General features: G+C 38.3%; 2 long non-coding RNA genes across 9 annotated transcripts in view; both read right to left on the minus strand.

The window, feature by feature from the left end:
• LOC114015488 (uncharacterized) overlaps positions 1-9,197 on the minus strand; it is a 39,835-nt gene extending 30,638 nt beyond the window's left edge. For 5 of the 8 annotated variants that reach the window (XR_008735074.1, XR_008735073.1, XR_008735072.1 and 2 more), the window contains exons 1-4: positions 9,051-9,197; positions 6,131-6,373; positions 1,177-1,439; positions 472-557 (exon numbers count right to left, since the gene is read on the minus strand). This is a non-coding gene — a long non-coding RNA (uncharacterized LOC114015488). Of the gene's footprint in view, positions 1-471; positions 558-1,176; positions 1,440-1,753; positions 1,891-6,130; positions 6,374-9,050 lie in introns of all 8 variants that reach the window. The other 3 variants (XR_003559430.2, XR_003559432.2, XR_003559431.2) reach the window with 3 other exon arrangements.
• Positions 9,198-10,268: 1,071 nt separating this feature from the next.
• LOC114015489 (uncharacterized) overlaps positions 10,269-26,812 on the minus strand; it is a 153,741-nt gene continuing 137,197 nt past the window's right edge. Inside the window, exons 4-8 of the long non-coding RNA XR_008735075.1 lie at positions 23,807-23,881; positions 22,558-22,592; positions 15,478-15,596; positions 11,281-14,470; positions 10,269-10,419 (exon numbers count right to left, since the gene is read on the minus strand). This is a non-coding gene — a long non-coding RNA (uncharacterized LOC114015489). The remainder of the gene's footprint in view (positions 10,420-11,280; positions 14,471-15,477; positions 15,597-22,557; positions 22,593-23,806; positions 23,882-26,812) is intronic.

The following is a 26,812-nucleotide window of genomic DNA, read 5'->3' on the forward strand; positions in this document are numbered from 1 at the left end:
TTGGCAAAAAGAAACAGAACAAGATCAGGGATATTTAATTCATATGGTGATCATAGAGAAAGGGACAGAGTCCACAGATAAAGCAAAGTAGAAACGATATATTGTAGTAATTAGAATAACCCACCTTACAAGACAATAAGTCTAAAGGAAAGATTTAGACTTTGGTGCAATAAAATTCACCTCTGTAAGCTGTGACTATTAGCTACATCACGTAAGAACAAGACCAGTGCTGGAAAGCCCGGTCATGGTGCCTGGGAAGTTTTGCCACTGTTACTAATGGCAAAAACTACATTAATCAGAAAATGGCTTGCTCTTGGACCCTGCACAGAGAAGTCAAAACAATAATGACTCTAGAGAGAAATCCTTTGAGCTGGGCAAAAACCCCTATATCCTCAGCCCTGCCAAGGGCCCAGTGCAGCTGCTCACCGCCACACTGGCAGAGCCGACTGCAGGGTTTTGACCTACGCATACCCGTCAAGCTGTGTTCTCTTGTGTCTTTAGTCCCATCAGAACACAAAGCGCCCTCTTCTCACTCTGTTTCAGTGATAAGGACAGAACTGCAATATAAAGATAAAAATACAGAAACAGTCAGAGGGCACAGCTGAAAACCATGCTGGCAGCAGAGCCCATTACCCTCCTGGCAAGCACAGCCACCCCAGCATGATGACCAGGGAGCCAGGGTGCAGAGGCACGCCATGCCAGTAGCTCAGGGCAGGCACTGGCCTAAGCTGTGGACCCTTCCCGGAGCAGGGACTGCCACCTCAGCCCCCCAGACACAGGGCTGGGGACGTGGGGCAGCCCTGCGGTCATGCGGCAGCTGAGCAGTTGTCAGACTGCCCCAGACTCCTGCCAGACATTGCACTTTCTATCAGCCCTGATGTGCACATCAGGCCCCACGTACTGCTGAGCTGCCAGTCAGCATTTGTCCAAGATGAGCAGACTCCCCACCTCAGCAAACAAAACAAGAGTGTTACCTGGAAGGGCTTTTATTTTTATTTTTTTTTTTGTTCAATTGGGTTCTTTACCCCCCACCCTTCCCCACTCAATTAAGACCGTTATCATGTGGTTTCTGTGCCATTGACATCCAGTCATCATTCTTGCATTGATGCTCTAGCTTGGAACCTTATTAAAGAGCCATCAGGGCTTACTCTTTTATCGGTTCTGTAATAAACCTACCTTTTAATTGTAGTTGTCTGTCATCGTTTGCACAACTTGTGGGCTGCAGTACTTTCTCACACTCTTTAATTTCTGTTCCTTGGCACTGTGTACTTTGTTCTTTAGCAAATGAGCACTGAATACCTGAAGCTAATGAAAACGTGTGCTGTACACAACTCTGTCTTCTGGGGTTGAGTGGATGGCATCCAAGGCTTGCTTTCTTCAATTTTATACAAAAATCCTCTTGCTACTGCAGCTCTTCTTCATCTCTTGTCCTGCTTAGGCTAACAAGAGAGGGAGGCAGTATGTGCATTTAATTGTCATTATTTAGTGAAGGTATAACTTATAACAAGGATGGATATGTAGATGTAATAGATTTATTGTTCAAAGTATTAAAATAGATGTGTGTATATAAATATAAGCAGCTAAGGTTATGAGTTTCATTATCCCACTAGCACCAAATAAAAGGCTATTTTTTTAATTGGTTATTAAACAGTGAATACTCATTAAAAGCTCAATTCATTGGGAAAAAAATAGTACAATGCAATTAAACTGTACTACAGACTAATTAATATGGGAATTGGGGCAATTCAAATACCTTTAAAGAGAGGGAAGTGGGGACAGTAGGCAGCACAGACTTGTACCAATCATCTTCATTAGCCTAGCAGATGGATTTTTTGCTACTTTTGGGGTTTGCTGAAGGTTCTGTTTTTTATTTTTAGTTTCAAAGGAGATCTGGGGCAGAAAAAAATGTTTTCTAATGTGAGTCTTCACAAAGTCTGGAGAAACACTGTGTAAAAAAACCAAAAACAACCCAACCAAAAAAACCAAAAAAGAGAACATATTCATTACTTACCCCCGTAACACAGTCAGCTCTCACTTTGTTTCTGTAGAGACCTGCTCTTGGCATTCTGTGTCTTTCTTTTACACAAATAAATTTGAAATGCCCTAAGACTTATTAATATAAAACTCTCAGCCTGCTTAGCTCCTCAGTCATGTAACAGCTTTTGCCTATGGGAGATCCCTGATAGTTTGTTCTTACTAAAGGCCGCTGTGTCAAGAAGTGTTCTTACCAGCTGTCCAATTTCTTGCGAGTCAAAGACATTTACTCGTTATAAACCAGACTTTCATGGAAAGTATTTTGCTGCCTTTCTCATAATTGAGATGAAAGAAGAATGCCAAATCTCTAAGGAAATACCATTGAAGGAGCCTGCTAGCCTCTTTTTTTGTTTGGTTGGGTTTTTGTTTTTTGTCTTAGCACTCAATCAAAAAGTTAACCTGTAGAAGTAGGAAGTCACATGAGTCAAGACTGTGAAAATTTGCCACTCAGTTTTGATAGTACTGGCGGAACACAAACTTTTAAGTAGCAGAGGGCCCTGCTGCAGAGATTTGCTATAAATAGTTGTTTACACCCAAACCCAGGATGGGCTTCAGACTGAAAGCCAAACCAAACTTTGATGATGCTGTTGGTGCTTATGAGCTATTTGCCTAGAAGTCTGGGTCTGGTTTTACATCTCAGTGGGAACACAGGCCAGCCTACTCCGATTCCTGCCCTTTGGAGGTCAGCCTCATTATGTAACAAAACTTTACCAACTATTCCAAGCAGAAGTGCAGCATAGGTCTAAGGCATTCCTCACGTCTGATGTTTGACTGACGTAAGACTTTGGAAGTCCAATTGGCTGACTCTCTATTCCTTTACACCTTGTATATATTTAAACAGCTGGTGCATTTACACCAAAGCATAAGACTATAAATCAGATCAGCTTGGATACACTGGTATCTTCTTTTGAGTTTGTAGAACTGTAAATTACTTTGCAGGATGGCAAACAGTGATCTGACCATTAGATCATTGTGTTATATAGCTGCATTATGAAGCAAAACCCATTCACAGATACTCATTCATTTGAGAGAGATGTCAGCGGCGTAACACAATGGGTTTCTTTCAAGCCCTCCCTTGTATTTCATTCTGTTATTTCTCCGTTAATAAATAAATAACATCCCCATTGGTTTATGGCTGTAAGAGATGAAAGGACTCTTTTTTTCATGTCAACATTGTGTAGTGCTGATGGAGTCTGGCAACAGTCGCATCCTGGCTCAGACTTTCTGTTTTCCTTATTAGCATTTTGCTTGTCTGTCCCTGACAAGGTCTCCTGGACATTTCCGAACTCCATGAATTGTTGCAAATAGTGCAACATCCAAAGTGTGAAATAAGCTGCATGGGAACTCCTGGGAACCTGTTAACAGTGTATTAACAATAACCACAAGTTCACAGGAAACAACAGGCACCTGTTCAATGGGGAACATGTTCTCAAATCGACAGTCAATTATCACTGCATATTTTAGCATCATTTTGCACCTTATCTAATATAAGCCTTGAAAACACGTTTACTAATTCAGAAGTAGCCTTCACAAACCAAAACACAAATGAGAATATGAAGAACTGGAGTATTCAAACAACATCATTTTAAACGGATTCTAGAAAGACCTGTTTATCTTCTGGTTTACTTGAATGTGAATTGAGATGACAATTTATATAAGCAAAGTTGTTAATCTTAATGATTACTTCTAAGGTATTATAATCATGTAAGAAAGATTTGCTTTAAAAAAAAGAAAAAAGAAAAAAAACAATAAAAAAGAAAAAGAAATTAAGCTGAACAAAGAAAATGGTAAAAAGTACACCAGAAAACTTTTCTTTCAATGGTGGAATACCTTAAACATTTAATAAATATAGTAAAAAGTTTTAGACTGGGAAGCTAAAACTTAACGTCTAAAAGTATTTTAAAAGTGTTACATATTACAAACTATTACCTGCATTATAAATAGATTTGTATTATCAATAGCCTACTATAAAATTAAAAGACATCTGTATTCATTTAGTGGCCCAGCAATGATGTGCAGCCCTAAAAAGACCCAGCTCTTACTCACATATACAATACGGGAGCTCTGACAGAACACCGTTTCTGGTTGGCATTAATGCAGGACAACTCTCTCTCCCACTCTGGAGAAGTTTCACGTACTTACTGGGAGCTGATGCAAGATCCGTTATTTGACTGCTTTATATAGACTCACACCCCTGTGCAGCCCCTGCAATCATCCTGTAAGGCAGCGTGTTCTTCCTGTAAGAAGCCATTTGGGAAGGCATTCTTGAACAGAAAGAATTATGCTGAAGTCCAGCAGGCTCTCCAGCCTGCCACCGTAAGGCCAGCCCAAAGTCTGTCCATGAATGACTCCCGGGAGACCGGTGATGTACTGCCACTGTGGACAAGTCTAGGTAGTGAACTGCTTATTAACATCTGAGTCAATCAATCAGCCAGAAAGTTGTTCATTCATTGCAGTCCGTGGGTCTGTCACTTGTGCAAGTCTTATCTAGCTACAGATTAGTTTTTTCCTCCTGTCCACTCAATAGCTTTGTCACCCAACCTCAGCTGGCTTTTTCAGAGCTCACTTATACTGTTTATAATTCCTCCAGCCTGATCCAAACAGTCTCTGAATAATGGTTAATGATTAATGTCCTATTAACCATGGTCTTACTCCTGAATATTTAACTACTTTGACAGTAGGACTGTGTATTTCCATTTCATGATAATACTAGACAAATTTAACTTCTGAATTTAATCTAGAAGCTTCAAGATTGACATGTCTTTCTAGTCACGAACAACCATACTTAATCTTAAATCCTATCCTTCAGGACTGGAACACAAATTTACTTCAAGTAATGAGCATTCCTAAGGATGGGGAAGTGAGAGAGAGAATTTGGCACCATATAACAGAGTGAATAATATTGAATACTTGATAGCTGAATTATTGTCTTTTGTATGCTACACAGAATAATCTGCCTAAAAATATTTTCTGCCTATGGAGATTGCTCAAATCACAATTGAGAGCTATACACAGACACACCATATATAAATGTGTATGCACCGTATATGTATGGTGGTTTTTTTTTTTTCAAATTAGGCTTCTAAGAAACAAGGAGAAAAGTCAGATAATGGATTCAGGTAATTTGCCTCAAACATGCAGATTAAGTTATAAATATATGTTATTCTCTATCATGCCCCCAAATATTATTGGAAATAACATCTGAACTAACATTCAGGATGTTTTCTCCTATTCTAGCAAAACACTATACCATTGTATTAACAATGCGAGAAATACTGAAACTGCACTTCAATAAGGAAGGAATCCATCAGTTTGGAATAGCTTTTAGCAGGGAGCTGTTATGGCTAACAAACATTAGAATCATCCAGGAGAGCTCTCCTCAGCTGATGTTAGGCATTAGGCACAGAAGTTGCACATAGAGGCAATACCTGTTCATATGTGACAGAGAAGTCTTTTCTCCTGTGCTTCTGAGAGGGAGATTTTTTTAGTAATATTCTGCTTCATCTCTGTCAATTTACACTCACCCACATGTAACAGTGAATGTTTGCAGATACCGCATTTTGTATAACATGATAAAAAATTCTGGCTAACACATATAATAAACCAGGCATAGTTTTAAGGACATGATTTTCATCTTGTAAGAGATGTAAGGGACTGTGTTTGTTCATCTTTTGTTCAGTAATGACTATCAGTGTGTAATTTGGAACCTACAGGCTAAAAATATGTAGCTTGATCTCTAGAGTTATGTTCATTAGAGACTTTTATTCTCTTGGACACAGGAAATGTCTAGAAACACATATACCAGCGGGCTGCACATTTCTCCTGTACATTCTGATTTTAATTCCCCTAATCTTCTTGGACTTCCCCTTCTCCCCCCACACATGATGCTCTGATAATTCTTGTTTTCTTGTTAGCATTTTGTATCCATAAAGTTCTCTCCTAAATCTGCATTCAGGCAAGTCACACCAACACCAGCCCCAGATTTATAAGGGGAAAAATGTGTTCGCTTTACTGATAATTACCATTAGTTGCTATTGTTTCCCGTGTTAAATAACTTGTATTATCATCCTGCCTTGCTGCATGCTTGATCTCTTACCTCTATTACTCATCCTCTGTTAACTTCTATCTCCACCTCATTTCTGGGTTATGTCTTTGATGGACCAAGTGATTATTTTTCAGCCAATGATCCGATTTACACATAAAATAAAATATCCCCAAAATCATTCACGATTGCCTTCATTTCAAATAGCTTAATCTGTCAATTCTGGATGGTATTTTCTAATGGAGCATCTCATTTTCTCCTTTCTTCTCACTTCTTTGCAGTCACACCAGTTATAATCTAACAATGAATGAGATAGATTGATTAAATTGTTGAGTTATGCATGAAACGGTCCCAACTGGAAAAACATTGAATGGTGGTTAAGTATTATACTGTTATATATAGTACCTGAAAAATGAGCATGACTAACACAGCAGTCAGAGCCCTTTGAAGATTCCTTTCTGGGCAGAATTGGACAGGTTTATTGACATATATTTTGTCATGCCAGCCCTAATTAAGCCTCTCTAATTACTTCTCTTACAAAGGTTTCAGGTTGAACATATAAATTTTTGAGGACGTTATCTGCTGTAGGTGTATAAATGTCCTATAGAGCAGTACGGAGGAGAGATCTGTAGGGAAAGTTAATACTTTTTATTAGACCGTATGACATAATTGGGAAAACGCACAAGCTTTTGGACACATAGACCATTTGCTAACTATCAGTGAAGAATGGTTTTAGTGTATGTCCTAAAGAATGTCCTTTTTTTTTTTTTTCTTACTAACCTGTGCCAGCTGGACAGATGAAACTATTATAAACCTTTCCTGTCTCATATCCTTCTGTCTTTGAAACCATGGCTACATCTAAAGCACACATAATGAAGAAAAGCACCTATCTGAAGAACAGACTTTCTCTTTGGTTGGGACTGTTTGCAGCAAACTAAAAACAAACTACAGAAAATTAAACATCTTCTACTCACACATCATCTTGCCCTGGGAAATCTATAATTCTTTTCTGCAGAATGGAACAGCTATGGCAAGCAATGTCTCCCCCAAAATTGCCATAAATTAGTGATGAGGGCACACTGCTAAAATGCTAGATGCTTATATAGTCCCAGGGAAAGGAAGAAATGCAGTGGGTTTTTTTTTCTCACTTTGAAGGATGTTCTCCTGTATCTACTGGGTATCTCTTACACTGTTTGTTCTGTAGGTAGGCTATGAGGACACCTGCAATTCAGCTCTTGCCCAGCCTTGCCAAGAATGAAGGCCTTCCAGGCGTGTCTTAAAAAACACAACAAACAAACAACAAGAACTAAACAAACACTCAAAAAATAACCCATCAGTGCCTGAGGAACTTTAACCTAGAAAGAGGTGGTGGCTATAGACTGCAGCAGTTGAGAAGTATCTCTCTTTACTGCAAGTTTGGACCCAGGTATACAATTGCCACAAAACTGTGACATCGCTTTCCATGGATCTGCACAAGATTATAGAGAATTATCCTCTATGAAACTCTACTTCTAAGTGCAATCGGTATTGAGGTTAAGGTATGAATTATCAAGAATAATCTTAATATCTTTTACTTGTATTGCTCACAGTAATGCTGTCACCATTCTTCCCTGTGCATCTCACCAGGTCTAGAGTTTTGATTTGCATTTATTTGATCACTTGAAGGGGTCAAACCATTGTTAAAAGCACACTAGTTAATGTAAGAAACACAGGGAAGAGGAACCAGTGTCCAAAATAAATTCCCTTTTTCAAATTCACATGCTAATTTAAATTGGGGGGAAAAGCCATAACCTGTTCAATTGGGAACAAGACTGGGCTGCAGGGAGAATTTAATTACCACATGGCTTTAAAGAGTTATTGTTTGAAAGGCTGGTACCAGACTCACAGTTAGGTTCCTACTTTATACAAAAAAAAAAAAAAAAAAAAGAAAAAAAAAAAACCAAACCAAAACAACAAAACAAACTAAAAAAAAACCCAAAAAACCAGCAAGAACACAAAAAGCCCCACCAAAACCCACATCCAAAGGACTACAGTAATGTCTGTAAAGTGCATACATTTAGTAGGAAAAAGCTTTTGTTGCTTTTGTTGTACACAGTTACTGTAATTTAGTCTGTGTCATTACTTGAATGTAGCCATTGTAGTTATTTTGCTGTGGCCATGGCTTTTCTACTTTACATACCTTTCTTGAAACTTTAATTTGTTGGGGGTAAAATAGAATATCTGCAAAATACACAGTATTCTGATCAAACTGATAACAAAGCCAAAGCTTCCAAAGTGCTAATCATATTCAGCATTTGTGTTCTTTTGCTTTAAGTGTAGAAACATAATGAAATAATTCCATAACATAAAGCTTGATGAAAGTGGCAATTAAAAAGGAATCGATCTGATACATCTTGTTCTTTGCATTACCATACTCTGTAAAATGTAAATCTCTTATCTCCATTGCCAAAGCTTTCGTTTTCTATCTTGAATAGGCAAATATTGAAAACAATAATCATTTTTCACTAAAGTGAGCCTTTAATATGGAGTAGAAAGAGTGCACTATGGATATTACATTTTCCACAGAAGACTGGTTTTCACATTAGTGTTTGCTATTAGCGTATTTCATGTCACTCCATCACACTGTCTTTCACTCAAATTCTACATTTGTTGGAGCAGATGGAAACTTAGTTTAAATTAATTGAAAGCATGCTGTGCACAGCTTGTGGTACCAAGAACATGCAAAGAAGAAAGGAAGATACATCAATTTTCTTTCTAACATACCTTTAACTGTAAGAAGAGATCTCTTAAGAATCATCAAGATACTATGCTGCCTTTTTTTTTTTTTTTTTTTTTGAGAAAGCTATATTGCTTAGATTTTAACAAGAGGAAGAGGAGGATGTGACATGAAATTGGCTGGATACACACCATTTGAAAAATAAATTCTGCCTGGAATGGATCATAATAAAATGACAGAGGGAAAGCTAGTACTTACTGGGTTTTCTGTAGTCTTATCTGCAGTTCTTAGAAACATTGACAAGTTTGAGGACTACCTCCTCACTTCTTTTAGTTAATACTGCTTCCTGTATCTGGATCCTCAACTTTTCTTCTGCCATCACTGAAAATCCAGCTGTCTGCTCTGTTCTCTGAAACAACAGCCAAATATTATATTAATGCCTGCATCATTTATTTACCTGAAACTGAGATGGGCAAACTCATCTGCTTCTTTCAAGTGATGAGTATGTGGCTGTTCTTCAGTACCATTACAGTTAAAGCCAGCTTCAAAATGATCACTGTATAAATCACTTAATAAACAGTGTGGTTTAGACCAAGTAGTAAAGGAAAGGTTTATTAGCTTATTAATTTAGTCTTTTTTCTTTTTTTAACAAAATATTCCAAGTATTGTTTCATAGTGGTGCAAAAAGTGAGGGAGGAAGGTGAGCAGGTATTGGGAGGGGAAATGTTTCTGGGATGGATAAAATCTGTTTGGTTTGTATGCTATGCTCTGCTGAAAAGGCTGCCAAGGTGAGACTCTGGCACAAACAGGAGTCATTAAGTCTTGTAAAGCAACTGAAAGTGCAGAAAACAATGAGGAAAAGCAGATCATGGAGTACAAGGTGGAAAAACTAGGCAGAAAACAAGAAACCATCAACACAAATCTGTTAGTCATGATAGGGAGCAGATGCAGAGTCAAGCTTTATAAGTGATGGTAAGAAGAAAGCACCACATCCCAGAAGTCCTTAAGGTAGGAACTTGCTGCAAAGAAGAAATGTACTGAAATTTGTTGAACTAAGACCTCAAGGGTCCTGCATGAAAATGGTGAGTGATCTGTGCATTTAATGTCTTGCTGAGTTTTCTCTGTTTCAATTGTTGCTCTGTTCTGGTTTGCATTCAGTTAAAAACTGGCTTTTCAGTTTTAGAACCCTTTTGCTAACCTTGGTGTCTCTTTCTTACACATCTCGTCTCTTTGGTGTCTCAGCACTGGCCACAGTTTCCTTTTCTTCTCTACAAAGGTCAAAAGGGAAGAGTGGGGAAACCATTTTTTATATTTGCTCTTGAGTCTTGAAGAACACCAAAGCTGAAGTGGAACAAAATTAAAACTATATAGTTTGGGTTCAGAAAAGTCAAAAATTTATCTGGAAAAGTCCAAAGAAAACAAATATATCCCACATTTTTTGAGAAATTACTAACGTTATTTTACACTTGCCTTTGGGGGAAAGGTTATTTTAAATTGAGGTATTTCTCCTCTTCCCATTTTGACTGTAAATATTGAAGCTGTGTTCTTGGAGACATTCTTTTTGCTAGTTACTGAACACATTTGACCATCTCTACTCCTTGCATATCAAACAAAACAACTGTAGCAACTGCGAACAAAAAAGAATAATGTAAACTTTTCCCAATCTTACCTGTTTGGCTTCATCTTCCTTTTTTCCATAAAGACACTGCTCTTTGCTCTTTCTGAGACTTTTATTTAAGTTCTTCCCTTATTATTTTTATCTACATTTTTTTGTCCTTTAAACCATGGTACCTGCAGAATTTTTACTTTTTTTTCTGCATTGTAAGATCCTTTACGACCACCTGAGCCAGCATTTCTTCCTCTGTTTTTAAAAGGCCTTATTCCAACCTGTATCACAAGTCTTTCTTTGTTCTATTTAATTCGCAACATAAATATGCTTCTTCCTGAATGCCAAACTCCTTGATTCATAAGCAAGTTTCATAAGCATAATGGAAGAGGAAATCTGGCTCAGAGATCATAACTTCTCTCGAGCACATGACAGGTGTCTTAGTTCATAATAACAAAGCTCTTTGGAAATTCAGAGGATTGTACAAGTAATCATTGTTTCATTAATAATTTACAATACCAACAGGACAGAAATGAAAATTGGAGAATGACAATCTCAAAGCAGCTGTATGCCTGTCAAAAATGTAAATTTTTTCTCCTGCTTCCTCTGTTCGGGCACTGCTTAACCCCATGCTGAGTTGCCTTTCTAGAACATAACCCCTACAACATTCATGAATAATTAGATAGTCATAAAGAAACAAGGAACGAGTGAAAATTAACTTCCCACCTCCCAGTGTCACTTGAAGATTAATTCGCCTAAAACTAATTAGCTGACATACCACAAGTACAGAACCTCAAATGTAAGGGGGGGGGGGGGGGGGGGGGGGGGAGGAAGAAAGGAAAATAAAAAAAAAAAAAAAAAAAGAGGAAAAAAACCCCAAACCTTAAAACAGAATTTTCCATCTCTGCATCTACACACAAGCAAGCTTAGTGCTTCTAGAAAAAAGTGAATAGATTATTATTAGCTGATGCAGATTTTTATAGATTATTAAGTGTATTTTGTCTACAGAGTAAACAAAACCATGATGCAGTTGGGATGAAATCCTTCAGCCCTTTCACTGACATCTGCCAAAAAAACCCAAACGTAATTATCTGAAACTTCTTTCTGAAGTTAAAAATATATAACTAGTTTTAAGATTACAGGGGTTTAGATAGCTGTGGGCACGTGGAGCCATTTCACAGAGTTTGCCACTTAATGCCAGCCAGAGCTTAGCAGCAGCCAAATCATTAACTAGTGTGAGTTATTAAGAAGAGTAGGTGAAGTCAGCAGCTGTATCACAATGCCAATGACTTAATTAAGCACCTTAGTTTGGAGGTAATTCTTTCCCCATCAGGGAGAGGAAAAACAGGTAATAGGGAAGTTCCCTGCATAGAAGGATTTATTTCTAAGGCTGTGAACGAGTGCTGGGCACAAATGCCAGATTTGCTGAAAGTTGAAAGGAAAAGAGGATGAGTAGAATCCAAAACACTAATTAGGAGAAGAATAATTTTATGGCTAGCTGAGTTTTTATTAGTTATTGGAGGGTAAACCAAGACTAACAATCTAAGACAGACTCTAGTTAAGTAACAGCGAATGAGTCCGACATTTCTCAAAACTCACCCAGGACACACTGAGCTTAGCTGAAGTTAAGAAACTGTTTCCCAATACAGGAGGCCACTTCAAGGAAGCAGGGAGAACAGAAAAGAGGCCCTTTTCCAGCACAGGGATATGCAAAATATGTCCACATTTCATTTTTTTCCAGTGAACTCTTCCATATCAACCTCATAAAATTACAGAAAACACTCTAAAGTAGGCCAATCAACTGCATGAAAATATTATGGTGATGTCGAGTATTAACTGGGGATATATTAAAAAAAAAAAAAAACCACAACACAAAAAAACCCACCAACAAACAAAAAACCAACAGAGGAAGGCTGAAGTATGTTTTTCATACTAAGGCTTCAAATATAAATTCATCTTGTCAGATCTTTTAATAAGAGGACCCCTGTAATATTACTCCTATATTGACTGAACTAACGTCAACCATCCACAACAAAGGAAATTCAGTCCTTCCCTGAACAGTTTGAGAAAGACAGGGAATTCCCTATGCACAGTGTTTGTCTTATGGTGAAAAATTTGTATTTTACTTCCATTTTCTCTGTGTTTAACTAGCAGTTAGTTCCTGATACCTCTTTTCTTAGCAAAAGCACCTTTTTGCATCTGCTGTGCTTTTCCCCCACTAAATTATTCCCAGTCATCTTTCCATGCTACTTATCACCTTTATTTCTCTCTGCTCCTCACAAATCATTTCAGGGCCTTTTGGCTGCTGGCTCTAAATTTGCCACAAACCTAAAGAAACAAAGGCACCAGAACTAAACCAGGATCTTCGGTATTAATCTCAGCAGTGCTAAATTCCAGAGAGAATCCAGCTCCATCTAAGGCAGAATTCCCCACTTTCTATTTTACAACAAAAATATGCAGCTAAGCAAAGATGACTTTATTGTGGTCAAGTGCAGCCAAGCCTCCAAATTCCACAAAATTGAGAGTATGTGATGACAACGAAAGAGACGGTGGGGAAGAGAAAACCTATGAGAGAACAAGCTTGGTATTAGCAGTTTAGATGTTTGCCATTTATTTTATTTTTCTCTGGAGCTATTAGGAGAACATATAATGTGTTTAGCTGCCTTTTGGTGAAATATCAACAGCTGGAAACACAGGGAGTGAACCGCTATTTTGCCGCCAGTTGGCACTCGACAGTTCACCAGTGGTCCATGGAGAGAAATTTTGGAACCTCTATTGCGTACAATTGCTGTTATATATTAGCTCTGCAGTCACGTGAGGTCTTTTCAGCAAAGAGGCTATCTGATGCAATCCAACATCACAACTATAGTAAGGTGAATGAGGAAAATTTATAAATGCTGCTGCCTTATTCAAAGAGATCAGAGGTTTCAAGTCCTGTAAAATTTTGCAGTTGCCAGGGTAACAGGTTTGCATTTCTAATTGCTCCAGAGAGCCTGGGAGATTGTACGATATGCAATCATCTTCTACTATCTCCCTAAACCACCTAGTTCTGGATACACGCAACTGGTTTCACCTCTGAAATCAGTGGGACTTCCTGCCAAACATGGGAAGAATTTTCATGTCAAATGTCCCAGAGTAAAGTTAAGAACAAATGTTCAATTAAATTGTTTATTAAGTCCTTCTCTTTTGATATCAGCCCTGCAGAAGTGATTTGCCTTTCTGTTTATTAAAAAAATGCCAAAGTTTTAGCATGCATGCCCTGTGTGTGGGGGGCTCAAACATTATGAGCTTTGTCTGCATATTATGTTAATTGAATCTATCTCATCTTTATGAAATATATCACACACATCCCTGAATAGGGGTAATTAGCTATTTTACATTTGCCTTTTTAAATAAGAAAAAAAAAAAAGAGAGAGAGAACAATATAAAGGAGGAAAGAATACTGTGTAACTACACTAATGAAAAAAAGGTGAGATTACTAGAATGGTAAGATATAATGAAAATATATTTACCTACTTCTTTGAAAGCCGTTACCTTCCTGTTTTTCCTAAAGAAAATTACAGCAACTTCCTATCAATGAGGTTGTTACATCTGAATAAGCTTGACAAAAATCATAAGCAGAGATAAGCTTCTCCCTTTTCACAGATGAAATTATTTTCCCACCCCCACTCCCCCAAAAAAAAGAAATTCAAAGAATCTAAAACATTTCAAGATAACAACTTTGGAAAGGGAACGAGTTGCCTTGCAGGCTCAATGCCACCCAGATCAGCCTGCACCTAAGCATGAGAGATCGGTCCACAGCTGTCACTCGCCAGGACACCAAAGCCTCAGGGGACCACATCACCATTCATGGCAAAATGGCATAATGAAAAAATAAAGACACTTACCATAAAAACAGGAATGTTACAGGCTACTCCTACATACCACTGAATTTCTGCAAACATAGCGCATTCCTGAGAACTTCAATAAATATTCTCTACAGACATTTTCTCCCTTTGAATCTCTTATATTTATCTTCCTGTAAACATGTAGCTGAGTGTTACAAATATCATCATAAAAAAAGGGTCATAGTCTGAAAAAGATTGACCTCTTGCCCATTTTTTGTTTTGTTTCTATCAGCTTTAAAAAGTACAAATAATAAAAAGGGAATGGCTATCAGAGCAATGGGCACTCCAGCTTGCTGCTACAAACTAAATTTCATCTGACAAGTAAAGGGTGCAAAACATGCGATCCTATGAATCACCTTTAGCCATTTGGGGAGGAAAAATAGTAACAGATGATTTGAGTATCCAGTCAAAATAACTTGAAAATGAAGCGCCAGCTGCCTATAAGAGCTCACTCATAAACGACCTGCAAATCAAAACTTACCAGCAAAGAATAGTAGCTAACAGTTTAAGTATTTAAAGTATCTAACCAGACTAAAGTCTGTCTGTGGATCTGCCACTTGTAACTAATTTACGTACTCAACATTATTATAGTCTCATTATTAAACAGTTCCTTTTTTCTTAAAAAAAAAAAACAAAACAAAAAAACCAAAACACCAACCTCAAACAATTAATGCACAGAGGGAGGGGAAGTAAAATAGTTTAATACATTATTCGTTAAAAATTATTCTAACAGTTTTATAGTCAGCCTAGTAGTATCTTTGCTTCAGGCAGAGATAACCTTCACCAATTCTGATGTTGTCAATACAGTCCTGTACGGTACATGCAAATGGAAATGGTGCGGTGCTACACAAGGTACCACATAAAAATACAACATAAGGAAACAAGGCTAGAGCACTTATCTTTCAGGAACAGAGACTAATCTTTGGGGGAATTAGCTCAGGCCATTGCTGTCAGGGTGCTCTGCTGCTGAGTTACATCAGTGCCAATAATTCATTTTTAAATGGCTGGAGACCTACACTGTAATTCTGCACTAAAGTCTATCCTACAATTTATTAAGGAAGTTTCAGTGTGTTGGAGCTATATATCTAGGTGAGATCTAATCTTCATTAACTCTCAGGAGATACAGCTGCAGGGAAGTATCAATGCTAAACCCTCAAAGCACTAGGTAGACTCATTACACATGTTCACTTACCTCGCCCAGGGTCCTGATCCTGCCACATATGTTGGTGTCTGACTTCAGACAATTGAGGAGACATCTCAGATGTTCAGTGGACATCATCAGGCCTTTCAGGGACAAGCTGTACCCCACTCCTATCAGGATACAGCTCATAGTTATAAATGAACATTAAAAAAAATATATAAACATATAACCTGTCTTTACTGAGGTCCTCAGAAAAAACTCATAAACCCTAACTACTTCTAGGTGGGATTGTGCAAGTTTTTTAAACAGAGATGGTACCTGTCTGCAGTAGCAGGAGACATTAAAGGACTGGGGAAGGCCCTTCCAGCTGTTATATTCCAAACCTTGCTATGGGCAAAAAGGAAAACCACTTCATACAAGGAGGCAAGAGTGCAAGAATTTATTTATATTCCAAATAAAATCAAATGAAAGATAATACTAACTCAGTTAAAATCACCTGCACAGCAATACAAGTTGTCTGATTAAAGGAGAAAGTTAAGAATGCAGTTAAAACTGTAATATATAGGGTATGCTACCTAATACCTGTCCCTGTTATTTGAGATTTCTCCACCCATGGTATCCCGGTGCTGCTAGCCTTGCATGCCACGGGGAAGAACGTAGGGTCGAAGTGTGCTGTTAGCACCCCACGCTCCTGCCAAGGTATCGGGGTCAATGGTGCCACTTCGGCGTTAGCTTACGGTGTTTTTGATTTTGTTGCCTGTCAACAATTTTCTCTCCTGATGATCAGCAGTATCATGTTATGCTACATTTTTTTTGCTCACTGGAAGCTCTTTGCTAGGCTTTTGCCACGTACGTATCACTCAACATTACCAGATATGCTGTAGGTAGGCATCAGATCACAAAACTCAATGAAACAAGTCCAAATAACTGCAAGGATGAAGGTTAGTAAACAAGACCCATCACTAAGCAGTAACCATGTAACCTTTTATTGTTGCTACTAGGCTTTAGATTCCCAGCTGCTCTGCAGCTAAAGCAAGCAAGAGTCAAGAAATTTCCTTGAGCCAAAATGAAGCAATGTGGCATATGAGCTATCACTACCAATAGTACCACCGTATATAATAGGTAGGCTACAAGGACACGCAGCACGGTGCTGCCAGTGTCTTTGCCTCATTTTGTCTGCCTAGATTTTGGACTACAACGCCTCACACCACCCTCTCTGGCAGTCATGGATTTGGCCTCAGCAACAGGTCTGTAAAAGACTGAAAATCAGGAGTACCCGTCACTACAGTCTCTGACTGAAAGCAAACTGCAGATTGCAAACAGCCTAACTCATCTAATTTTACATACAGCCTCTTATTCTAGGCATACTAATGAGAAAACAGTATTTCCAATTTTAATAATGCCATTTCGACATTCTTACCTGACTCAGATAAGGGAAGCCTGAGGATAACTTTATCACAGAGTAGCAGATGGCAGTTAATGATGGGGATCAGACTCTGGGTTCAGGGTCAATAAAATGTGGTATTTTCTAGCAGTGATTAATGAAGAAAAATGCATCTAATTTGGAGATGCTGCAAACAAGAATGGCTAAAATTCTAGCCTGACAGAGCGTAAGCACCTCTGCAAGCACTCTGGTGTCAACCCCCAAAATTCTGTGAGGCCTTGAAAAAGGACCAACCGTTGTGCCTGGAGGGACCAAGAACACTATTTACTTATTTTTGCATTCAAGCCCAGCTTAATTTTAAACAACTAAAAAGCAAGATTTAAATCTAAGGTAATTAGCTAGCTTTGCAGTTAGTGTGAATCACAATCTAATTTATTTTAGGATAGGACAAACTGCCCTTTAGAGTGGCCAGTTTCTTACTGTTGACTATATTAGACGAGCTGCCTAGCTTATTGATGGCTATAGCAAAAATATTTCCAGCAGAAATACATCCTACTGCTGCAAAATATTAGATCATTGCTCTCTGCATCCATTACCACGTGCTGCAACATGAGAAGTCTCTTGAGTGTTCTCTATATACTTTGTGGAGGGACTTCAATGTACCATCTAACCTCTTGTATTGATGCTGGCAACCAAACACTATACCCTTATTGATATTAATTAGAATGTTACCTACCTAGCTGGGAACTGCAAGTGAACCAGACCCCAAGCCTGTAAAGAACAGCTGCCCCGCCACTCTGCCAGTAGGAAGATAGAAGGGCAGGAAAACCTACGTGTTATCACAGCCAAACTAGACAGAATCACATACCAGGTAGCAAAATACTCATAGCTAAGTTACAATTCAAGGGATGAAACAAACCAACATCAACACTGTAAAACTAGATCCAAAAAAAAAAAACCCTGAAATTAATTATAGCTCTTAAATTCCTTGAATACCTTGAGAAGCCTCATGTGAAAGTCACCTCATCTAATCTCATCTGTCCAATAACATAGTCACCATCGTACCTCCTCGCTGTTCTGTTTTCCTTTTAAAAAACAACAACAAAATTTACCGCCTCTTGCTAAAGAGTAGCCCAATGTATTGTGTTTTAGCAAGATGATCAGACAGATAATGTTTTTCAAAAGACTTTAATTTTTATAGTAGTGCTTTGGGGTAAAGAAAAGGCCCTTCGGTGTCTCCTAAAAGTAGTAAAGGGTTACCTTATGCTTCTGCAGGGCTGCAGCCCAGAGTTTTATCACAGCTCACTGAATAACCTTGCTGGGCCCTGCACTAACAGCAGTTTAGATAATCCACACCAACAACTCACACATGGAAAACTATCCCTGTCCATGTTTCATTACATCACTGTATGCAATTTTGATGGGGAAACATCCTCTTTCCATTATTAAGCATTTATGCATATTTATAGATGTTTCTTTTTTAAAAAGATAACAGCTATGGTCTGCATTTACTTTCCAGAAAACTTCAAGACAAAATTTGCTGCTCCATTCTCTCTGGCTTTGAAACTGGAGAACAACAAAAAACCCATCTGCTTCAAAGCCTTGTTTGGTGTCTTACTACCAGTGCCTGCAGCTGCTGACGGTACGTAGCTGACATGCTCCAGTTTCTTCTGAACTTGCAATTATTTTGCTATCTGAGGGTTCCAAGGCTGGAGAAATTATGTCTTCATTTTATTCATTGTTGTAAGACAGAGACTACTTTTGCTCCTCTTAACGTAATATGATGCAACTGTTAAGTATATTTTAAAACCTAGCAATGTTTCTTTGAATCCTCTTGCAGAAGCAGGAATTTCTGTATGTTTATTCCAGTTTCTTTACAGGATACTTGTTATGCATGACTGATTAATAGGCCCCAAGCTATACTCAACCTGCTACCCACAGTAAATTGTTCTTTCTGTTGTCTGTGTCATTTTCTTTAAAATATCAAGCTGTTTTATAATTAAAGACTCCCTTGAAGGTCTTGTTTCAATAAACAATCATTTCTTCCACTGGGTGAAGTTCTTGCGCTAATAAACAATTTAACAGCATATATTATTTTTCTTGTCTCCAGAACTAACCTTTCATGGAAGGCCCACTAAGGCAGAACTTGAAATGTGATGCTGACTACATGTACAGATTCAAAACTTCAGCATGCATTGTGTAGCTCATTTCTAGGTCTGGTTTTAATCTGCATATTAAGCAAGTTATAGAAGATTAATTGCTCACAGTGGTGTTCAGATGCTTTCATATGTCACCCAGAAGATGGCTGAAAATTTCCTTATCTCCAGCAGCTTTATCCTTAATTACCTTTCTCTCTGATAATTCCAAATTCAGGATTCCAATCACAGTGAAAATCTCCTGTATTAATTAGAGACTGTAACTTTGTGTGCTGGTTTTTGCTGGGAGAGAGTGAACTTTTTTCATAGTAGGTATTACGGGGTTACAATTTGGATTTGTGTTGGAAACAGTGCTGGTAATAAGGGAATGTTTTCGTTATTGCTGAGCCTTTTTCTGCTCTTAACCCCTCCCCACCAGCAAGGAGGCTGGGGGGGGGGGGGTGGGGGGGGGGGTGGTGTGTCACATCCAGGACAGCTGACCCCAACTGACTCAAGGGCCATCCCAATGCCATGTGGCATCATGCTCAGCATATAAAGCTGGGAGAAGGAGGAAGGGGGGAACGGAACACTTGGAATCACATCATTTGTCTTCCTAAGGAACTGTTACGCATGATGGAGCCCAGCTTTCCTGGAGATGACTGAACACCCGCCTGCTGACGGGAAGCAGTGAATGAATTCCTTGTTTGGCTTTGCTTGCATATACGGCTTTTGCTGTGCCTATCAAATAGTCTTTGTCTCAACCCACAAGTTTTCTCATTTCCACTCTTCTGATTCCTTCCCCCCTCCTACCCAGGGGCAGCGAGCGAGCAGCTGTATGGGGCCCAGCTGCCGGCTGGGGTTAAACCACAACACTTTGTTATACAATATGTTTTCTATGGTAAATGGCTTTTCCTTGAATACAGAATGTTTTGAGAAGATGGCAACATCTTTAAGAGTTTTACAATGCTGCCAGAAACTTTTTCAAGATTTTTAACGTTGCCGAATATAGTATACTGGCACTGGGGCTTATGCGTGAGTATATGTGTATTTCTGTCAATCACTGATAACATTGATTATAATTTCATTTTTCTGGAAAAAATAGGTAGTTAAGGTGGGTTTTCTTCATTTTTAAAGCAATTTAATAGAAGCGTTTGCTTAAGGTGATAAAAAATTTGTGCAAAAATAGAAAATCAGATCAATTTCAGACCCTACAACAGTGTTTATGAAAGGGGTTTTTTTAATCTGTTTTAATGAGCTATATTTGGCTGCAAGTTTACATTTCTAAATATTTGATTATAACAGTTATTTCATTTGGGTGTCTTTAAATACCAGAATGCCTGCTCTTTTTTTTTTTTTTTTTTTTTTCCCTCCAGATGCTACTTTCAGTACAATTTTTAGATAGATTCTTTAGCTGATGTAGGATGTCATAGCTCTTCTGGAACATTGGAAGTATAGTAATTTATGTTAGATATGAATTTGCCCCAAAGACATCAGGTTTTTTTCCCCATTTAAGAGTTTTCTCTAAGAATAATATATTAGGTATTACAATCCTTACACCAGCGTTTATTCAAATTACTTTGGATATTATTTGTCTTCACCTATACATGCCACACTTCCTATTTTCTACTAATAACCACAGTCTTTGTTGATGTAATTATCTGTTATAAAGTTCTACACTTGCTACATTTTCACTTTCCTCTATGACATTAAGTAATCTACAAATCTGTGCTCTACTTCAATATAAACACACGTGGTGAATGGTTAAGTTCCATGTGTATGCTTTCCAGATGCATCAAAGAGATAACATAAAACTACATTTATATTACTCAGCATTAAAAAATATCCTTCAGAGAACACACATGAATTCTCCATGACCTGAAAAATTATTTTGTTCATTTCATACTCCTCTGCCTTCAGAACTGTGATTTTTTACAGTGACATGTTGGCTTTTCATTTGTGCAGCATCTTTCAGTTTAGTATAGTTAGATAGATGGTGGGGTTTTTTTGATCTGTTGATTCCACTGCAGAGCTGCCTTTTAGCAGTCCCTGTGGAGCATCCTCATTCCTCATATCAAGATTGACTACTTTAGAGAATCCTGCCACCCCTGGTTCTAGTTCCTAATAAAGTAAAAATGTTCTTACAAACAGCCTGAAGGCTTTCTGCAATGTCTTTGAGATGAGAATTAAGAGGGTGATGAGAATTAACTTGACGGAAGCCCCATGATAATGTTGCCTAGTGACACAGGTGCTGTGCAGAGTGTAGCCATGTAAAAGGGCAGACTGTGTCTTGACGCTGGCAAATTCACCCCCTGCTCCAGATTTTGGTTACTTTATTTTATTCTCCCTTCGTTCCAAACACATTACAGAGATATGCCAATAAATTTGCACCTTATTTCCTTAAAAGCCTATCCTCTCAGTTCTCTGGCCTTTTTTAATTATTGCTTCTTTTTGTTGATAATACAGCAGCTTTTTCAAAAATTCCCTAGTCTATAAGCAGCGCCTGAAAGCATATGCAATACTGTAATATACTCATCTCCGATCATCTGGTATATATTTTAGCAGCTGTTAAGCACATCCAATAGGATAATGGGGCTTTATTTTTTCCCCTCCCAGGAGTTACATAATGACCTTCCTCCTCTCCATACCTTCTGTATAATGTGCAATTTTCATATTCTTTTTTGTGAACCAGAATCACATTAGAATTTTCATCCATTTTCTGTCTCCACTGGGGAGACAGTATAGCACTTCTCCCCAAGGGCACAAGTTTCTCCAGCTACATGAAAATTCTTTGGAACTACCCCATTATTCAATAACCAGACCTCATTCCTTCAAGTATTTTTGTCTTTGCAGCCATAATCACATATTTCATATCAGTGCCCATAGCATAACATTCTGTCATCAACCCTTTATCTTCTCCTTTTTGATTTGCTGGTTGGTTTCCTGCCTTTTTTTTCTACCAGAGGGACCTAGCAGAATTAGAGACATACAAAGAAAGGCACCTCGTACAGGGGCACTGATCGTCTCCTGTACTGATGACGGTTAGGTAAGAGGGGGCTCTTCTGTTTAGTAATAAAGGATGTGTGATAGGAGTATGCCAAAATGCAGATGGTTCAGGAAAACTGAATGGAAAACAATTGCTCTTTCTGGGACCTCAGAAAGCAGAGGAAACCAAATCAAACATGCTGCTCAGGCCACAAATATTGCCCTGCGCTGGAGAGCAGGCCCCCACCCCTGGGGAAGAGCCACTCGCTGGGTGGCCGTGCAGGCAGAGCACAGCTTGGACTGCACATCATTCTCCTCTCTTTCAGCCCAGCAGCACCTCCAGCCTCTTCCTTTTGTTTGGCCAGGTGACACTCTTCCACTTTGCATTTTTTACTTTACACTCCTGCTGTAGCTAGAAAGGAACAGCCCCTTCTTGCAAACCCTTGCACAAATCCTCAGTGGGAGACTGCTGCCTGAGACTTCACTTCTGGGACTTGTGACCCACATTCAGATCTGCCTGCTGCCCTACTCCACCTACCAGATAATTTATTCCTAAGCACATAGATTTTTGGCATGTCATCTTTCCTTCTTGTGCTGATCTCAGATTAGCTGCCTTTCCTAAAAACTCACCATAACCACTCCTGATCTTTCAGTGAGATTCACCCCTGCCAACCACAAAAGGACATGTTATTAGCATTAGAAAAAAAAAAAAATGTTTAAATGTTTCTGCAAATAAGCCAGAAGCATCATGCAAAAGCAGATTTCAGGCAACACTAGCATCCAAAGCTGTTTGAACATCTCTTGTCAGAAGATACATGATGCATACTTCAAAAGCAAATCTGGGAGGATGCTCTTAGATGGTCCTCTACACTGCTTACATAAACCCATATGTGATGTCATTAAGCAGAACAACAGAATCACTTGACGTAACTAAATTAAACCCTTCTGCATTCAAACAAAAATCAATAGGAAACCACAGATGAGAGAATAAGTGGATAATTTATATACGGTACTCTCCTCTTCCAAAATCCTCTTGAAGGTTACCCCCTTTTTTGTAAGAGATTTTTGGAGATATACAGCGTATTCCCACAAAAGCATAGTGATCAAGTGGCCTTCAACCAATAAATGAGTGCACTGTAGTGAAAAAAATAATAGCAAAGGTCTTAGAAGTCTTAAAAACTATTTAAAATCAACAAAAAACCCAAGATGCGAAAAACACAGTTACGTTAGAAGAATAAGTCTGTTTACTGCACCTACATGGAACTGGTTGGAAAATAGAAAGCAGCTATTTACTTCACCTTGTCTAAAAATGGTTCATCAAACAAAAAATAAAAATCAAAACAATACCCATCCAAATCAGCAGTTTAGTGTTCTTAGTGTAAGAACAAAGCAGAATTTCAGTGATGAATTCACTACAATCCATTTGGGTTACAAATACACCAGTTACAGAATAATTTTCTTCCTCTGAAGCCCAGAGAGCCAAATCACTTATCACAGAGTGTTACATTACATAAGAGATGAGGACTTAAAAACCCAGCTTTTTCTGGTCTCTGGTCTGATGCCGAATACATTGGCAGCCACCTTCCAGCCAGAATATTAGAGGTGATTTGTAAAACACACTGCCAAAGAAGGGTTGTACCAGCTGTCCAGTGCTAAGCTGTAATGAATTTTTCTTTCAGCAACTAAACCACAATTCAGGAACACTGGGATCTTATGTGAGTCAGTGCCATTAGCTACAGCCAGTATCCCAAGTAACATCTATTTCTGCATAGGTTGGAGGCTTAGCATTCTCATAAGCAACTATCAATTCTGGTGAGTGTATATATCTACATATTTATTTATAAATAAAAATATACACATACAGCCATATGCAACATACCTTGATGTCCTGGCAGGAGGAAATCCCAATGTCAGTATTTGTTTTAGCAACTTCATGCAGTAAAACTTCCTTTTTCTGATCAAGACAAAAAAGAGGGAGAGACAGTAAGACTTTAAGCTACAAATGACCTAAAAACATATCAGTGATTTGAATCAAGAGATCCACTTCTTATTACTCTTTGACACTTCTGGTCTTTTCTTTCCTTCTTTCTTTCTCACCCCTCCCTTCTATTTTTCACCTTTGTTCTCAGTTTCTTTGTTCTCCTTTAATTATAATCCTGCTAAGCCTGGACATCTCTGTCTATTCTGCCTCAGTCATTCCTTGAATACTAACTAGGAAAAGAGAGCAAGCAGTTTCTTCTGTATGCTCTCAAACGCTAATATCAGAGAACTGCTGAATCAAATGCCAGTCAGTAACTCTAAGCCAAAATGGAATGATTAACTCAGTTCCCACAAGCAGGCTTGCTTTCAAAGCAGAGGGGAGGCCCCAGAGAATAAGAAGGGCAAATATCATACCTAACTTCACAGAGAGGTGAAAAGGAAGATACAGACAGAGACATGCTAGTTTAACTTCAGTGCCCAGAAAAATACTAGAGCAAATTATTAGAGAATTAATTTGTCAGTGCCTGGAGAATAAATAAGTGACAAGAAATGGCTGGCAATTTTCAAGAATCCATTACGTCAGATTGTTTGGTTTCCATCTCTGGCAAGACAACTTGCCTAACGGATAGAGCAGCAGTTGTCACACATCTTAAATTTAGTAAGGCTTTGATTAATAATTCCTAAAGAGCAGCACAGATTATTGAAGCTGTTGTTGAAGGGTTTCTGCTGCTTGATGTACACCTGGACGTGCCACTGTCTGGCATCAGGGTACCACCTTCACCAGGCACCCACAAATGGAGCTGTTCAGGGAAGAGTGCTCCAGGGGAACGTGTAGAGCACCAAACTCTTCTGGTGGGCCATGGACAGACCATGTGCATTTTCCCATCCAGCATTCAGTTACTGTGAGGAGGGAGGACATTAGCCAGATAAATCTGCTCCAAGATCAGTAATATGTTAAGCGGGGCATAGAGGGCTTGTCTGTGCATCCACTATAAAAATGATGCAAATTTAGACAGGTAACTAAAAAGCACTTTGAAAACAAAGATTATCAGTGAGCCAATTAAAAAAAATCATCACAAAATACTCCAAAGTTTATCAAATTTGTTAAAAAGACAAATGCAAATGGCTTTATTTTGGAAAGAAAATTCAAACGCACAAATACAATGTGAAAAGAAGTTGAGTAGGCAGGAGAAATTCAGGAAAGGATAACAGAGGGGGCCACATACAGAACGAAATCATGTTGTGCTGTAATTTTTACTTTCAAGGTCAATGCTCTGACAGGATCTGAAACCATAATCTCTGCCTATATACTCCTAGTCCTCCAGCCCAAGATCGCAACTTTCACTTATAGATCATTTACTGATGAAAACATAATTGCTGGCTGCCAGGATGTGATCACAGGTGAACAGTAATTTTGAGAATGAGAGTTTGGGGCTTTCTTTCCTGCAGAAGCAATAACAGGGGATTTGGCACCTTAACTCTCAGTTGCTCCTATTTAACAAAACACTTCTCCTGTAATCCCAGGAAAAGAAAGTTTTCCCTTTTTCAGTAATTGAAACACCCATTAGGGACACTTTGGGGAAAATTATTCAAAATAGATAAATGGATTGATTAGTTTGCTTAGTTAGGTATGGCACATTGAATGGTGTGCCATAAGTACCACCTTAGTACTCTATCGTAAGGTTTCCTACTGCTGTTTTATAGTAGATTATAAACAACTTGAGGCAGGGCCCAACTCATACTCTTACGTTGCTATGTCTATCACTGTGGAACACTGTCCATAACTAGCACATTAAGCTGCTACTCCAATACAAACAATAAAATAACTATAATAATATGTCTACCAAAATGCTCTCAGCCATTAGAAAGAAGAGCTGATACAACACAAACACTGATGAAACTAAATGAAGCATTTTTGTAATCACCTTGCTTCTATAACTCTTACAGATTAAGCTCAGTACTGCCATATTTAATTCCCAACACTGAAAAGAAAAAGTAAAATCCCACATATAGCCACCATTGTAAGAATACAAATCACTCAATCTCATTAAAGTTCTTCAAACTATTTGCAAAGTTAAACCGAGTAGGGCGGTTGTGCTGAGAGAGGGATTTGACCCCCCGCATGGTATGATGCCAGCATATTTATACGTTCATTTCCAGAGTGTAGCAGGTTTTGTGATTTGTAGGCTTTTTATTCCCCATAAAGATGCAATTTAATGTGCCTCTGTAATGCTTTTCACTTAACTTACACTCTGAGCTATCTCAGTATATCTAAAATGTTACATAATCATTTTCAAGTTCTTATTCTATTCCCTCCGCTTGGCATTTAGCAAATGGTATTTTTGTTCATGTAAGTCATAGTCTTCCCAGCTACAGAGTCTTTTCACAAAAATCAAATTAATCTTATACAAAAATCAGATTCTTAGTATGAATGTCTGATTTCATTGAATTTTTTTTATTGCTTTATGCTCATAGGGCAAGCCAGTGAAATATAACTGAAATGTCAAATGAAATGTATGGCAAAGCGATTAGGAAAAAACTTTTAGCATTTGTTACAGATTAATATGTTAATTACAGCACGTATTGTGGAAAAAGATTAAGTATCACCAAAGTAAATTTATTTTTAACCAGCTTTATTCCTCACACTTCATAAATTAACCAGTGGAATATGTAATGGATAAGAACACAGACACTGAGATTGCTAGAAATTATGCAAAACTCCAATGCATACAAGGTTGCAATACAGATAATGTCTTTGCTTTAAAATAAGCACTTCATCAAAGAGAATTATGCCCCCCTCTGAAACACCCATTTTCATAGACTACTTGCAGGTATCTCCAAAATACTTTTCCACAATGACAATGTCAAAACAGGTCAATATTTTAAACTCTATTTTTGTCACTAG

This window comes from Falco cherrug, chromosome 14 (assembly GCF_023634085.1).
Source record: "Falco cherrug isolate bFalChe1 chromosome 14, bFalChe1.pri, whole genome shotgun sequence".
Classification (NCBI taxonomy): domain Eukaryota; kingdom Metazoa; phylum Chordata; class Aves; order Falconiformes; family Falconidae; genus Falco; species Falco cherrug.